We start from the raw sequence: 18293 nt of genomic DNA on the forward strand, positions 1-18293 counted from the left end.
GAGTCCCGGGAAAGGACATAGTTTTTATCCCGGTTTTTGTAACAGGGACGCGCGCGATAAAGTTTTTCTGTGACAGACAAAATTCCACGCGGGCGAAGCCGCGGGCGGAAAGCTAGTCTATATTAATAATTTCGTCAAGGGGTACGGTAGACTGGATCGAAACCTTATATGAATAACAAAGCATAAAAAAATAACGATTTTGAGTCGACAACATATATCCGCAAAATTCGGATTATGGAGAATTTCGTTAAATTCCGATGGCACTGACAAAAGTGACAAACAAACCGCTGTCGCCATCTTTAGTAGTTCACCATCCACTCACTATGCGATCAACGCCAAAACCTTATTAAACTATTTGCTGGGTTGTCATCGATCCATAAATAAATGCATAAAAAACGGGTTATAGGTAGATGACCCACGCTGAACTGTCCCACCAAACTCAATGACAGGGGGGCGCTACCATCATTCAACTATATGGTTTCCAACATGGCAAAAATCGGAACCAGTGATCCGGTATTGACGGTGGCGCCTCACTGTCAATGTCATGCATAGGACAGTTCTGTATTTTGGAACTATACCAACGTGAGTGCGACAAACGTTATGCGTTTCGCGATTTTTATGATAATTATACTCTTTGTTATGTGTTTTTTCTTTAAACCTGGTATTGGCCGATTCAACCACAGAAAAAGGATATTAGCCTTATCCATAAAAGTTCAAGTTCAAATGTCAATGTCATTTAGTTTCGCACAGTGATAAATTCCAGTGACATGCAATTTTTGTAATGGCAAAATATTTGTAAGAAACGGCAAACAAATTCAAATGTGCAGTCGATGTGTGGAATGCGACAACATTATACTCGGTAAGCGGCTTAATTTTTTTTTTATTTAACCCGAAAAATAATAATAAATGACCACATGCATAGCCTGTGTTGAGTTGTTATCAACATAAATACAGAAACAGACACGATTTTTGCACCGTTTTGTCTGATAACGGAATAGACTCCTTCATGCGCAAGTTCCACTTGAGCTCGGCTGGTTCTTATTATAAATAATTGTGTAATATATTTTTGCAGATAATTTCAATTATTGCGAGTGTTGTGGCTTAGAAACAATTAGGCAGTTAAGAATAAACAAGGCTCGGGCACTGTCAAACCTTTTTCCTAAAAAGCAAAAAGCTGCTTCTGCTGCATCACAAGATTTATTTGATGATTTTCAGGTAAGTTAATAGTGTAGGTTACTGAGTAAAGTAAAATAAATATAGAGGTGGGAGGATATACCTACTCTACACCTACATACATTCACAATACTTATTATTATTTGAATATTTGTCTAAAAATCCCAACTAATATTATAAATGCGAAAGTAACTCTGTCTGTCTGTCTGTCTGTCTGTCTGTTACGCTTTCCCGCTTAAACCTCGCAACCGATTTTGATGAAATTTGGCATAGAGATAGTTTGAGTCCCGGGAAAGAACATAGGATAGTTTTTATCCCGGTTTTTGAAACAGGGACGCGCGCGATAAAGTTTTTCTGTGACAGACAAAATTCCACGCGGGCGAAGCCGCGGGCGGAAAGCTAGTAAAATATATTTCTCTTATTAAACTCAGTTAGCTCTGATGGTAAGAGCGCGACAACGGAGAAGTCGAGGATGTAGGTTCAATTCCTGCATGTGGTTGTGTATTTGTTGTGGTGTATTTTTTCATCACATCTTATTAAATTTGTTTAATAAGAGTAACACAATATAGCATTAAAATTTAAATTAAATCTTTAAATTAAAGCTTTAAATTAGCTATTCATAAATATATTTCTCTTTTAAGGTTGATAACGAAGAGTTGACGCTAATCGAGGATTCATTGATGATTGATGATGCTTCTTCGGACTACAAGAAAAAACAGCTACTGTCAGTCAGCAGTGATGATTTTTTTTATTTTTTTATTTGTGGCAACCAAACCTCTCTGGGAGGTTTATTTCTGCCAATGTCGAGTGAAAAATATTGACATAGTTATCAATAGAACGTGGGTGTTTCAGTTCTATTGATTTTTCATGGATTCCGTGGAGTTAAGTATGCCCGTAAGCAGGTTTCGAGACGCCACCGGGTCCAAAGCGGGTTGTTCATACGACAACCCACTCGACACTCGATGCGCGCTCAAATTCGAAGTATTTCAATATTTTTTATAATTTATCACTTCACTGCACTTTACAACACAAAATAACACCAATTTGTACACTAAAGTCCATTAAATAATAAATTGAAACCATTAAAACAGATCGACCATGCTTCCCGTTCAACTACCCTCCACGGAATCCAGCAGTGATGATGCTTCTTCGGACAACAAGGAAAAACAGCTGCTGTCAGTCAGCAGTGATTTTATTTCTTAAGAAGAAGAAGAGAAAGAAAACATATCAAATGGCGGGCAGACACCCGAAAAAACGTAAAGATTCAAGAGGTTTAGTACAGAATATCAGCCCCCCAGGACTAACTATTTATATTTAGCACTTTCAAATAACACCATTCAAGTATCAGTACATTCAGTTGGTTCTATGATCTAAGAATGTGTTCAATGTCAAGCACTTCATTTTTTAGGTGAAAAAATTAAAAATCATTTTAAAAATTGTTGTCATAATGGGAAGGTATACATAGACCCAGACAGTCTTAAAGCCAATTCCAGAAATATTATTAGCATTTTTTGAACTAAACAGAACAGATGAAAGTGCTCGACAATATCTTTACACTGAAATTCCGACACATTTCAGATGTATCCATGGACAGTGGCAACCACGAATACCTCAGTCAGCGGCTGATAAAGTAATTGCAAGAATGTATAATTATTCCTTTTCTGATCGGGAACGATATTATCTCTGGCTATTACTTCTTCACGTCAAAGGGCCGACTTGCTTCAGAGATGTTAGAACTTATTAATATGAAAATATTATTTACACATCATTTCGAGAAGCTGCTCAAGCAAGGGGGCTGCTTTTTGACGATCAAGAATGGGAAAGATGTTTGTATGAAGCAATTGGTTTCAAACTTCCTCGGCAATTACGACAGCTGTTTGCGTTAATTTGCGTGTTTTGTGAAGTAACTGATCCTAATGCTCTTTGGGAAAAAATTGCATCACATTTTATCGAATACTTTACAAGATCCCGCCCTGAAATATTATCCAAACAGTTGGCTTTACAAGAAATTGATGAAACATTAGAACTCCACGGAAAGAGACTAACAGATTTCGGACTTCCGGAGCCAGATATCGATGAAAATAGTATTTTCTTATCTGATCCCGTTTCTGACTATTAATAAGAGTTATTTACATAACCTATATTATTAACGATTTAATTTGATTGTTTTGTTAATTTGTCTTAGTTTATTTTGAATGTTGATTTAAAATAAAAATAATTTGTGTAAAAACATTTGCAGTTTTTATTTACCATATTTATTAAACACAACTAACGAAGCTATATGAATCTATATTTAATATTCTTTGAGAACCGATGACTACAGAAACATCTATCTACATTTTGCACCTAGAATTGTGTATTATGAGTCAAATTTCACCCGAGCGAAGCCGGGTTTTCATCTAGTTTAATATAAATCAAAACCGTATTGGTTCCAGTAACTTAATTTCGAATTCAAATCATTCCGACCGCGTGCCGTTTGTATATAAATACACAAACCATTTTTGTAATAGAACCTGAGTTAACTTTGTTAATTCTAAGAAATATCATTGACGGATTTCTTCTCAGTGATCAAGCTCATTAGGTAAAGATAAAAATAGCAACTTTTCTCGCACAAATTTACTACATGAAACGCCTAAACTTCTCGGTATCCTCTCAAGAATTTCGCTTTTATGACATGACATGACGTATTTTTTGCTAAGCATCTTTTTAATTTATTAGATAAGGTGAAAGTTTTAATAAGAGTGAGTAATATGATAAAACAATAAGTATTAATGAAGTCACACTTATTAGCTTTGTACCTACTGGTGATGCATAGCGCAGTAGCGTACAAAATCAAAATGGTGGACCGACAACCTCATAAAGGTAGCAGAAATGCGTTGGATGCAGGCCGCTACCAACTGGGCGATGTGGAAATCATTGGGGGAGGCCTATGTTAAGCAGTGGACATCCTGTGGCAGAATGATGAAGATGATGATGAAGTAAATTACCCAAAAGTATTGTGTTAAATTAAAACACATAAGCGCATGTACGTGCTCTAGGCTTTTTAACTCCCGTCACTACACTTCATTAATTTCCCAAAAAATCTACTTTCCAACATAGCAAAAAAGCATTTAAAAATGATTGCTTGCATATAAACATGAGTTAATGTAATAAAAATATTACACCAACCGTGAAACCGCAAACGCTGTAACACACGTGTAAATTAGCAATACAAGTCGGTAAAGCATTTACCCACCTATCCAATTACAGCCAAGTTAACTGCGTGAGCAAAGAATGGGTTAGTTTGGATTCCCGTCACGTCCCCGATGGAAAAGTTTATTAGATAGAGCAGCGTCTCCCAACACTTTTAGAGGCACTACCTTATTTGATATTTTAAAGTTAGATAGTGTGGTTTTAGTTACCTACATAAACACTTGTTTCATGATCGTATCATTTATAGGTACTCGTGTATTATACTCGTACCAGTAGTATGAATTTACTAATAAAATAATACTTAATATTAAAAATAATGACTTAAGAGTAAGACCATATACTTGGTCAAGACAATGCCCGTAAATGGTTTTAAAACACACCAGCCCCGTGCTGAGATAAACAAAATTAGGAAAAATAAAAATAATATGATTGGGCAACAAATCCACAGGCTACAATTTTTGTTCTACCTAAATGTAGATTAAATCAAAAGTTTAATTTCATAATAGGTCTCACAGTGCGCGTGGACGCACAGGGTGACACACAAACCAATCACAGAGCTCTATTCAACGCTGTGCGTGCGATTTGCTGCTTCACTAGAGCAAGCATTGTTTGCGAATATGTACGTTGTTAAAAATAATCTAGCTAACTTCATAATATTTTGGCTCACCACAGTTATGTTCTGCTGTCTACATACTCGTAGCTTAAATGAACCGACACGACTCTACGGGGGGATTTTTCCAGATACTGGAATTGATTCAAGTCTGAAATATTAAACTATGTAAATTGAGAACAAAATAATGTCCTAAGGCTGGGTTGCACCATCTTACTTCAACTTTGACAAACGTCAAAAATCTGTCAAACTCCATACAAAAAACACCGGTTATTGTTATAGTTACGTTCCAAGTAAGTTGGTGCAACTCAGCCTTAATGTTTTGTGGAGAAAGTCAATGGGACCTATCTTTATGAGGTCTTACTAACTAAAGTATTATTTTTCACTAAGGTATTCAATGCAACGCTTGGCAATGTGAATACAAAAGTTGAGAACCGCTGAAACACAACAAGTCAAAGGCTGATTAATTCATGGTACTTTAGGTAAATTCCAAGTTATTATGCAGAGCTCATTTAGTTTCGGGCGAAGTTTCGTACGCGTTTCATTATGCAAGTATTTTGGGCGACCTCAGCCGTGACACAGCAGTGCCAATAATGGAACACAAACAAAAATGTAAGTAAATTTGTCTTGCGGTTAAAATTAACATGTAGTTATAGTACTTTATAAATGTTCCAAAGATAGCTAATTGATTGGCCTGTAGAAACGTTGGGACTAAGGCTGAGTTGCATCACCTAACTTTGACCGTAAATATAACGATAACCGGTATTTTTTGTGTTGAGTTTGACAGATTTTTGACCTTTGTCGAAGTTAAGGTAAGATGGTGCGTGGGTAGCACCATCTTACCTTAACTTCCTAAATGTTTTAACATCGTTTTAATTTTAATTAAGAAATGCTCAATATAACTTATGATTATTTGTATAATAGGCACGTTGGCGTTGGTAGCATTAACCAACCATTAAATGGGTAAAGCTTGCGCCCATAAGTTTAAATTATCTTATTAAAATATAAAACATTTCAGTCTACACTTTTAGCTAGACGTGTCACGCATAATATTAGGTCACGCTTTTATTATTATTAGAATAGTTATAATCGTTATAAAACAGCCTATCCACTAACCAAACATTACACAAGATAAATTACAGCTCTAACCTATGTAACCATGCTTTTAATCATAACCTTTATGATTGTGCAACTTCCATTATGCCATTTTTGCCACTTAACGGTCAAAGTTGAGCCGTAAACGGCGTAAGCATTAGTTAGTGAACAATTTACCGACAAATTGGCCCTTCATTACGTTCTTGGGGTTATATACCTTCAGAGTTCCGACTACCGACATCGTTTATGGATGCCGAGAGCTCTAAACCGTGAAGTTAAAAGTATTATTTGTCTTGAAAACTTTAATATTGTAAGAAACTTCATTGTTTGTTTGTTTTTATATGCTGAAAATTGGTGACTGTAACAATTACATAAGATGCCATTCCATGCTTATCCACCATGGGTGTCTGACAATCTCTCATGGCACGACCTAACCTGCCAACAGATTACCAGTTATTACGACGATTAAGACGATACCAGTTATTTGGACAAAACATATCTGAATATTACCTGAAATGCAAATTGCAACGTCGATCTAAAACTATTGAATAACTTCAGGATAATTTCTTGATTATTTTCTTTTCGATTACAAAAAGATAAAACACTGTTTAAATTACTGTTTTATTAGAATAGAATAGAATACCATTATTCTGCTGAAGATAGCAAGAAACAAGAAAGAAATAGAGTAAAATTAGATTAATTAGTTTGTGTGTTATCTACCAAATTATCCGCCGCCTTTGTTCCAATAGTTATCAGCAGTTAATTGCGTTAGTTGGCTCATAATGGAATTGTTTATGGCACAATCTGTTTTCTTATCAGACAGCTGTACATAGATCTTGTCTTAATATAATGAATAATATCTAATGTATTTAGCCCCTGATTGGAACTAATCAATTCCTGTTACTCGTTAGACGAATCTAGGTAATTGGCAGATATATAGGCACTATCTAATAAGCGCTAGAAGAGTTAGTAGGTATTTCAGAAACTACTTACTGTAGAATTATTATTTTAAAAAATAATTTTAACTGTCTCTTCGTTTTTCAAGTGATCAAGATCACTTTGTGAATTCATCAGTTAAAATACTTTTTTTTATTTTCAACAAAAAAGCAAGACAAATCGACATGGGCTTAATGCTAGTCATTCTATCCAAAACTTAATGACACTTTTTATGATTTTGAACTAAATTACGACTTCATATTACCCATTACGTCCGTTCTTCTAAGGGTGGGGTGCACCATCTTACTTTAACTTTGACAAACGTCAAAAATCTGTCAAACTCCATACAAAAAGCTCCGGTTATCGTCATAGTTACCGTCAAAGTTAGGTGCACCACCTCAGCAGTACTCAGCCTAAGAGTGTTTTAACCAAAAATCTTTGTCTAAGCTTTCATCTCTTTTATGATTCTCAGTGGAACTTTTAATAACTAGAAGTGTAATAGGCATACAATTTCGGCCATCCATAAAGATAATAAATAATGCACATAAAGAGAATATTTTGCAATAAATTCTTAACCTCATGAATGAGGGCAAAGAATTTTGGTGATATTTAATGCGGGAGCGAAAAATGTCGAGCGAATTTTAAAATATACGTTTTTGCATGAAGTATTTGAAATATCTAAGGATTTTTTCGGCTTAGAATCGTTTTAAATACCAATATCACATTCAAATAATGCAAACAATGGAATATTGTTCTGAATTTTGAAGATCATAACCTAAGCGATTTTATAAATACGAGTATTAAACGCCTAGCAATCAGTAAAAGTAACATGTTAGTAAAGTAATAAAGAAAATTAAATTAAATTTCCATTGTGAGTAGGCTTAAACATTTTATTTCTTGCCTGAATTGTAAAAGAGTGTAGAGTAATAAACTAAAAATCACATGCTACTCTTAACTATCTCAAAGTATTTTTCACAGAGACTAGATTTAGTGATAACCATGGGTACCTAACTGTCTCTCTACTGAGAAGTTTAAGGCTGACTTGCACCATCTTATTTTAGCTTTAACAAACGTCAAAAATCTGTCAAACTCCATACAAAATACACCGGTTATCGTTATAGTTACGGTCAAAGATAGGTGGTGCAACTCGGCCTAAGTCGTTTAAAAGTGTAGATAAAGTCGAGCGAGGAGTACCACAGCTGAATCCTTTAAGTGTATTTGCTATATTATTGAGTAATTCAACATTACATTTATCTATTTTAAGGGATATTAATAACAATGCCATTATCATAATAATATGATGCTGATATACCATTATTATTAACCCTTAAGTAACATCGTTATTTTTGGTTACACATTGAACACCCTGGGGTAAAAAAATAACCCCAAGCGGAAATTGAAAAATTTTACGTAAATATTTAAAATCAATTCAATTTGTAATTTATTATGTATTAGCGGGCTCACTAAATTATACGATTGCTTTAAAAAATCGTCTATCGAGCATAAATAAACATCTAAAATAAATCATAACAAAAAACAAAGAATTTTTCATTTGCAACTAATAGTCTCCACAATGGTCTTCTAGAAAAATCTTGGAAAGTTATTATGGGGACCAAAAACTAACACTAATCGGACATTGAATAGATGCTTTATACACATTTTAAACTCAAAGTTAAATAAAATGAAAATTTCTGGACTTATAACAAAGCAAAATAAAAAAACTTGTTTTTTATAAAATTATCAGAAATCATTTTTTATTTTATTTTATTCCAAATTATTGTTTTCAAAACACATCAAACACACTGAATTATTACGTAATAATCACTTTTGAGCTCTATTTCTGTGTCGAATTTATGAACGCTCTGTTCTGAGGGGATGTCTTCAAACTTCGAAAAGTATCATGTAAATCAGGCTCTATTTATCTCTCTGCATTCTCGAGACAACTGGCTACTTGATATTCATATAAATATTGACTCATTTTGTTTAAATATTATAAAAACCTATTAATAACATGTTAGGTGATGATAAATTAAAGCTTGCGTAACTAACACCCTGGGGTAAATTTCTACCCCACCTACCTGTAAAAGCCAAACGGATGATTTTTATCACATTCCGCGTCTACGAGCTTAAAGCGCAAGCTCTGCATTGAGAATACACAAAACGACATTACAGTAGATTCGCTAGAAAAAAATATATGTACATTTTTATGCACCTGGGGTAAAAAATTACCCCACGGTGTTACTTAAGGGTTAATAATAATTTACGAGCAACTATCAAACAACAATATCATGCTGTTTCAGCAAGCTGGTTAAAGTTAACTGATATTATCTAATAAACGTACGAGTACCTATGTTATTTTCATACCTACGAGGGTTTGTGTTGGATATGTATAATTTAACCAATTTATCGCAGTAAACATTGCTTGATGAATATTATTTGAAGCGATGAGGCGATGTTTGTATTTGGTCATAATACTTAGAGCACATATTTATTTTTTCAGTCACACCACACTATAAAAACATTAATGCCAAAATTAATTCATTATTTAACGCTCACTAAAAGTTATTATAGGTTTTCAGAGTTTCATGTTCATTCTATCAATCTTTGGAAGGACGTATAATTTGATTCATCATCTCCATTATAATAAAAAAATATTCCATGCAATAAAAAATAATTATTTACGGTAATTCCATTGGTCACATCATTAACATTTTCCAAATCTTTCATGATTTCCCAACCTGTCTAATGTAGGGTGTAAATGGTAGGAGGACAAAAAATCGTTAATAATGTTTTCTGATGATTCAAGTTGTTTCTACTTGACTCTAATTTGGTATGATATTTCAAAGATTTATTAGTCTTACTTCTTGCTATATAGGCCAGTAGAATTAAACACAAAAATTGATTAAATCGGAAATAATTCCTACAAAAGATTTTTTTGCTTTAATGGCTTCATTGGTTGCCCATTAAGACTCTCCTAAGTTTTCGACTTCGACGGAGTTGTGCTTAAGTGGTGGGGGCCCCCGAAAGGGGCGTTTTTTCGGTTTTCCGGTTATACCGCGTAAAGGACTTACCCTATCGAAAAGTGGTCTTCATGACGGTTAAAGGGCACTTAATCCTGCATTGAATAAGACCAAATTCATATGTTTTGGACAAACCGTTCTCGCGCTAAAGTTCGGCAAAGTAGAAAATATACGTATAATTAATGACCCTCTCCACGTCCAATGGCTTGTTACCCACATGCTTCCAAGCCTTGTAAAGGGTCGCCTCAACCAGTGTAACCCTAACAAGGCTCACGAGTTTGATTCGCTTATCCTTGTTCGTCCCAGCCGTTCCTTAACTGCGGTTGCTGCACCTCTTCCTGGCACTCTCCTGAACGACTCTGTGTTACCTAATGTGGCTGCCCCTCTTCCTTGTACCCTCCTGTACGATTTCATTGCTTAGCCATATGCCTGGTCTAAGGTTCGACGCCACAAAATCAACTTCGTACGAGTGAAAATAGTTTAAATACTATTTCCCGTGCTTGCAACATTTTTCTTTACTGCTTCGCCTCTATTAGTCGTAGAGTGATTGTATATATCCTATAGCCTTCCTCAATGTATGAGCTATTCAACACAAAAATAATGATTTCAATCAAACTAGTAATTCTTAAGATTAGCGCGTTCAAACAAACAAACAAAAAACTCTTCAGCGTTTTAATATGAACTTGTTGTTGTTGATTTCTGGCGTCGAACCTTAGACCAGGCATACGGCTAGGCAACGTAGTCATGCAGGAGGATACAAGGAAGAGGGGCAGCCACAGTAGGTAACACAGAGTCGTTCAGGTGAGTGCCAGAGAGAGGTGCAGCAACCGCAGTTAAGGAACGGCTGGGACGAACAAGGATAGGCGCATCAAGCTCGTAAGCCTTGATAGGGTTACACTGGTTGAGGTGGCCCTTTTCAAGACTTGGAAGCCTGTGGGTAACAAACCATTGGACATGGAGAGGGTCATTAATTATACGTATATTTTCTACTTTGCCAAAAGTTAGCGCGAGAACGGTTTGTCCAAAACATATGAATTTGGTCTTATTCAATGCAGGATTAAGTGCCCTTTAACCGTCATGAAGACCACTTTTTGATAGTGTAAGTCCTTTACGCGGTATAACCGGAAAACCGAAAAAATGCCCCTTTCGGGGGCCCCCACCACTTAAGCACAACTCCGTCGAAGTCGAAAACTTAGGAGAGTCTTAATGGGCAACCAATGAAGCCATTAAAACAGTAAAATCTTTTGTAGGAATTATTTCCGATTTAAAAGCTAATTCTACTGGACTAATACTTTTGTAAGCACCGTCTAGAAACCGAATATGGCGTAGTCATGAGTCCAACTCTCAATCTTTGAAAGTCAGCAACAAAACCTATAAGTCATTCTACTTCAGGTACACACGTGCGTCTATTGTCTCTAGCATAACCAAGTACAACTGACTCGCAAGTCTCTACCAACTTGTCCCAAGTTTGATTAAGGTCTAAAATTAATTGTCCCGCGAGGCATCCTAATCTAATCCCAGGAACGGCTATCAAGTGTCCCACAAGTGTTTAGATATTTGTGCGAGTGAGAGCCAAAGTACACGATGCGGTGCGGTGCCGCACTGCAAAGATTTCGCCATATAGCGCGGCGCGGCGCCGCACCGCTCGACGCGCTCGTGACGCCACAGATATTTCTATGTAAGACGACGCAGCGATACCGCTCCGGAGTCGCTCCGCCGCCGCAACGCATCGTGTGCTTTGGCTCTGACTCCCAGCTATTGGAAAGCGGTCGATGCAGGCATACAATGATTATTCATTCCAGATTGTTCCAGAGATAGGACGGAACTAAAGCACTAGGGACCGCTCATGAATTAATTGTTGTAACAGTGTAAGTCATGTTTGACGTTGGTGTGATAATAATAATTTGTTGGCTTCATAACAAAATACATAATAGTAGCAGCATAAATTGCACTCCTTTGATCTAAATAGATCAGATGCCTACATTGTGCATTGTCTTTCATTTCACCTTAGCTTGTCCAGCTGCTAGTGTATGGTTCTTGCCAACTCACCTTCAGCTTGTCCAGCTGCTTGTGCATGGTTATTTCAATCACACCTTCAGCTTGTCCAGCTGCTAGGGTATGGCTCTTATCTACTCACCTTCAGCTTGTCCAGTTGCTTGTGCATGGTTATTATCAACCTCACATTCCGCTTGTCCAGCTACTCGTGCATTGTTCTTATCATCTCACCTTCATCTAGTCCAGCTGCTTGTGTATGGCTATTGTCAACTCACTCACCTTCAGCTTGTCCAGCTGCTTGTGCATGACTCGTCTTCTCACTTTCAGCTTGTCTAGCTGCTAGTGCATGGCTCTTATCTACTCACCTTCAACTTGTCCAGCTGCTTGTGCATGACTCGTCTTCTCACTTTCAGCTTGTCCAGCTGCTTGTGCATGGTTATTGTCAATCACACCTTCAGCTTGTCCAGCTACTTGTGCATTGTTCTTTCATTTCACTTTCATCTTGTCCAGCTGCTTGTGCATGACTCTTATCTTCTCACTTTCAGCACAGAATACATTAATTAGCAAGAATTGCACTCCTTTAATCTGGATCAGATGCCGATATTTAATAACTATCGGTTAGGTTGAATTTTTGACTGATTTGCAACTCCGAGTTGTCGCGCGCTTTAGGTAATTATCTCGGCCGGCATAGGCGAGTGCGGGGGCCTGGCTTCATACGGCAATAGTAATTTGGAAATTGAGCACTAATATTTCAGTACTTATTTTCCAATTAATTACAATATAATATTTAAGTGTCTCCGTCTATTACTTATTTGTAGATTACGAAGTAATCCTAAATTATAATAGCTCACTGCCTAATGGGATCTTCCTGGAGATATTGATCACGACCTTTTCAAGAAAGGACTATTGTCAGTGTGATTGGCACGAGGATAAATTAAAACTCTGTTTGTAGGTACTTACTTAGTAGTCTTGTATAAAGTAAGATAGTTTTGACTCTACCTTTTGTAAACAGTTTTTAATAATTTGATAGTAATTTTCAAGTTCTACGTTACCCGAACGGTTTAAAAACTCGATTTCTTCATTAAGGTTTTAGCTTCCATGCCCCGACAGGAAACTTTCGTCCATAGCTCAAACACTGGAGTTTTAGTAAAAACTTCAATGTTGGCGGAAATTTTGTTATTATACTTTGTCGTTCTTTCAAAATGTTACCGGTATTTTTATAGTTTCATCGACTTATAAAATAGCCAACTTAAAGCTGAATTTTTCATAGATCTTTTAACGAACTTTGTGCTGAAAAGAATAATAGCGGTCTAAGGTGCTTAGCTATGGAATTAACGGCAGTTTGAACAGATTTGTGGGTTCATGATTGCTAAAATTTGATAGTTTATTTTTATACAATATCACTTGACTTAAATTGACGATTTAATTATCTATGCTATGTACTTTATAGCCAACACTTTTTAGTTCGAATAAATTAAACTGCTAACCTAAATGTTTTTTCGTTCATATACAAAAGATCCTTCGTCGAAAAGTTGTTTATACTGGAAATTGAGTTTCTCAATTCAATAGACCGACACATTTGATCGACGTGCGATACCGAGAGAGCTGCTGATTGACAACGAAGACTGGGACGAGGTGACGTAGCGTCGGCATACTGTCGGCATACACGTCGGCATAATGTCGGCGTAACTTCAGTCAAGAATTTGTTTGTCATGACAATGATTCGCACTTGAAAGTTTCCACCTTTTCCTTAGGCATCAAGTAGGTATCTGAACTCCAGTGTAGGAGACGTTAATAAATGATTATGTCACTCTGACACTTCGATTTCTATCGGGAAAATTTTAATTACTTAAATGAATTTATTGAATGAGTGTGTCAGACAAATTATTAATGAATTCAATTTCATTTAAATGAGTAAGAAATTTAATAAAAATAAGCTAGCTCCCACTTCATATTTCAATGTATATTTACTTCATGGTCACTAACATAATTATTATTACTGACGGGATTGCTACCATCTACCGTAATATCGGAAACTCAAAATTAATAATTATATTTACTTCGGAGCTAATTTTCACTGGTGTCAAAATTCCTAATAAAACTTGTACTATAGATGACACTTAGGTAAGATCATCGTATTTTTAAAGGGTAGCAGAAGAAGCAACTTATTTAACAAGAAGTTGTTAATAGGAGTAGCTGAAAACTGAGGAAAACTTTCAGTCAATGTGCTGAGTTACTAGTTCGTTTAACTAAAGGCTAATTCTAGATTCTAGGGTGTTAGAATGTCCACACCCACGGCAATAGTTAAATTAAACCATTCAACTTTAGCCAGAATAAACTATTTCAGGCTAAGTCTAAATTTAATCCTATTAGAACTTTAGGCAATGACTGAAATCTGAACTTGCTTTAGACGAACTAGGTTGAAGTCTCAACTAATTTCTCACTTATTTGAAATTGTGTCTAACTGTTTTTAAGGGATCATCTTGGAAACTACAGATACCTATTTAAAATAATTGATATTAATAGATACTGCATGACGATAAAACGTCTGCATATTGTCATATCTGTTACGGTAAATGTGATAAATTGAAAATTATGAATAATCGCCGGTTATTATAAACTAGCGGCCGCCCGCGACTTCGTACGCGTGGATCCCGTTTTACCCCCTTCATCTATCTTACGCGGTTTAGATTTTTTCATACAATTTTTTTTCCCGCTAACTCCCATTCCCGTGGGAATTTTGCAATATCCTGTTGTAACTAAGCTTTAAGTTTACTAAGATGCCTGCATGCCAAATTTCAAGCGTCTAACTTAAGCGGTTTAGATTTTTCATACAAAAGGATTTTCCCGATTATTCCCGTTCCCGTGGGAATTCCTAAGTATCCTCTAACCTGCCCAGGAGTACGAAAAATAATTGTACCAAATTTCGTTAAAATCCGTCGAGTAGTTTTTGTTTCTATAAGGAACATACAGACGGACAGACAGACAGACAGACAGACAGACAGACAGACAGACAAAAATTTTACTGATTGCATTTTTGGCATCAGTATCGATCACTTATCACCCCCTGATAGTTATTTTGAAAATACAGGGTGTCCCAAAAACAATGGATAACCCTTTAACCATCGATAGGCCTCGCCATGGTCTCCCTAACGTCCAATTTTGACCCCAGTAAAAATATCACCGTTTTCAAGATTTTTAAGTTTTTGTGCATTTTTAGAAAATTGTCACCTGCGATTACTTTTTCTCATGCCATTTCTACAAATGAGGATACTTTTCAGTCTAGTTTTTTTCCTTATCACAAGGGATAGTTGGGCTATCAAAAGAAAATATTAAAGTTCAACAAACTAGTTTAAAAGTATGAAAATTTTAAGAAATTGCAGAGAAGAAGGAAAAATTAATTCATTGTCTTGCACTTTTGATCAGCCATCGTGTAAAAAAAATGTAGGAAGACCATCGTGCCCATTACCTTAAAAACTTCCTTGGTTAATTGAGATTCTAAAAAGGTATCACAAGCCTATGTATTCTGTATTATTTTTATCTTATGGCTACTTGAATAGCAACTGGTATGAAAACTGCAAAAATGAGTTTTTCTCGTAATAGTTAAACTAGGACTGCATAGTGGCATTAAATACAAATGGATAATTTTTAGCGTAGGAATTTTAATAAAGAAACATTTAATCATCATCATCATCATTCGTTTCATCGTCGGTCCACTTTGTAGGTGGACGACCTACGATGCGCTTTCCGTCAAAATTGGATGTTAGGGAAGCCATGGCGAGGCCTATCGATGGTTACAGGGTTATCCATTGTTTTTGGGACACCCTGTATATTTCATGTACAGAATTGACCTCTCTACAGATTTATTATAAGTATAGATATAGATAATTACCGACAGTCGAGGTAAAAGCAAGTGATGAATTAATCACATTTATCAGTGGTTATTTAATAATGTAACCTTAATACTAACAATTAATATCATAAAAGAGAACATCGGCTCGTGTACAGCGCTCGTGTACAGCCACACATTTTGAACGTTTTGATATCATACCTAAATTAATATAATTTGGCATAATGACTTTGGACTGTTTATTGCGTAACATTACTTTGCCTTAATGCCTATAACATATTGTTTAGATTTAAAGTGTAAAATAGGTTAGCCGCCCAAAAAAGCCTTTTTTTACTAATGATAAAGTAGAAGTAGGTACCTATCAATGATTGTATTGTAATCTTGATAATTTTTAAATTCAACTCACAAAAAATATTAATATAATTTTACCTACAATACTATAGGTAAAAATTAGGCTTTGTCGAAAAACTTACATGATGCCTGAAATTAAATTTCATTTTCCTTGAAATTTGATCGTAATTCGGTGAAAATAGCATTTGAACAAACAAAAACATTCCCCAAAAATCAATATTTTTTCAGCGATAGCATAGAAAACTGACGTCCATTGGTAACCAAATCTCGCTAAATGGCTACGTGCGAACGCATCCCACTTGCCGGTCCGAAATTGGCTCAATAAGTAACACGCCAGTGCAATTACAGGCTGGCCCACTAAATATCATCCGAGGCCGAGTTGAATTCAGATTAGCGCCGTTCCTCGCTTTCGCTAAACTGGGAGGCAAAAGATAATTTTGGATTCCTGTCCTGTTTGAGAGATTTAAAACAGAGTCCTGTCAAAACAGAGTAAGAATTCGTATTGTGGCTGTGACAATGTGTGATTCAAAATTATTTTAGGCCTCAGTTGCACAACCTTAACTATAACTTTAACCGGTGTTTTGTATTGAATTTGACAGACTTTTGACGTTTAAAGTTATAGATGGTGCCCAGTATTAATCTTTTAAATTCACGTGCATTAGGGTGTCCCTTATTTTTCAAAGTTTTAAATTTGTAACGCATAGGTCTTAGTTTTGTTTGTTTGCCTCTAAAACACGCGGAAATAAATTTTTACCTTATTTGGAGTACGATAACCCGTGCCGACTTGCATCGAAACATGTTGCGCGGCAGTAGCGGTGCGTATTCGCGGTATTTGTCATTTGTTCTCAACTAATCTCGTGATAAACACCTATTGTTTGACATTTAGAAGATGGCCGTGGAATTAAGAAGCAATAAAAAAAGTATTTTCTTAGTTGGGGACGTAAATTTATAAAATAATAGGCACAAAGTTACCGTTAATCGTCAAGTTTTTGCAGTAGTTTTTAACATATTTTGTGAAGTTAATTAAATGTGATTGAAAGCTCTAATCTCATCATTCGGGAGTGTATTATATTTTGGGAAAAGCTATAAATCCTACCAGAGCCTAACTGTGTAAAAAAACTTTTGTATTTTCACCATGCTGGGAGGGAGTTGCAAGAAAAATTATTTAAAAAAATCAGGATTTATAAGCGCCGCGGTGAGGAGGATTTAAAAACAAATAAAATATTTTAACAAAAACAAATAAAACCAAGGCGTCCAGAGTGTTAAGGTGTAGACAAAAAGTTAGTTAAGAAAGTAGAAAGTGCAAGACAAAGAAAATTAAATAAATTAATAAATAAAAAATAAAGCAAATATGTTTCGGAGGTTTATCGTCATAAACTACGCAAGATTCTATACAAACGCAAGGACATCACGACCAGTACCTCTAGTAGGAAAAACTTTCGAGTTCGTTTCGTTGCGTATTCAAAGTGTCATCGAAAAATTTTGTATGAAAAATTAAACAGCGCCCCCTATATTATAGCCGCCCTAGGGGGCGCTGTTTAATTTTTCATACAAAATTTTTCGATGACACTTTGAATACGCAACGAAACGAACTCGAAAGTTTTTCCTACTAGAGGTACAGCTTACCAGCTCTGAGGAAAGCCTTAAGGAACTCTTGACATCCACTTTCCAAGAGGTATATGAGAGTGTTGACAAATTGATTTCCAAAGCAGCCCTGAGCAAGTTTAGTCAACATCTTTGGTACTTCATATCAGAAGAAACTGCCGTTTTATCACTCTTTGATGATGAAGGACATGAACAAACACCGTCAATATTGTAGTAAAAGTACAAAGAGAGAGTATGTATGATTCTGGGAAGAGATACATTCCATCTGAAGAAGGTATGATTATTTCTATGGTAAATAGGACTTTGTACTAATTTTTTATCCTGTTTTTAATGAATTGATAATAATACTGCCTTATTTATTGTTGCTGGAAAACCATTGAGTGGTTTTGTATCTGTCAAGAGTATAAGTTTATTTTCTCGATTGAAAATTGATAATAATTTCCCCCTGAGACACATTTCTATATGA

General features: G+C 35.7%; 1 long non-coding RNA gene across 1 annotated transcript; it reads left to right on the top strand.

Annotated features, from left to right (window-relative positions):
- The first annotated feature begins 740 nt into the window (after positions 1 to 740).
- LOC135075858 (uncharacterized) lies at positions 741 to 1910 on the top strand. The gene is made up of 3 exons (XR_010258130.1): positions 741 to 859; positions 1073 to 1215; positions 1815 to 1910. It is a non-coding gene; the product is annotated as an uncharacterized LOC135075858 (long non-coding RNA).
- Positions 1911 to 18293: the final 16383 nt, after the last annotated feature.

The sequence above is a fragment of the Ostrinia nubilalis genome, chromosome 11 (assembly GCF_963855985.1).
Source record: "Ostrinia nubilalis chromosome 11, ilOstNubi1.1, whole genome shotgun sequence".
NCBI classification, from domain to species: domain Eukaryota; kingdom Metazoa; phylum Arthropoda; class Insecta; order Lepidoptera; family Crambidae; genus Ostrinia; species Ostrinia nubilalis.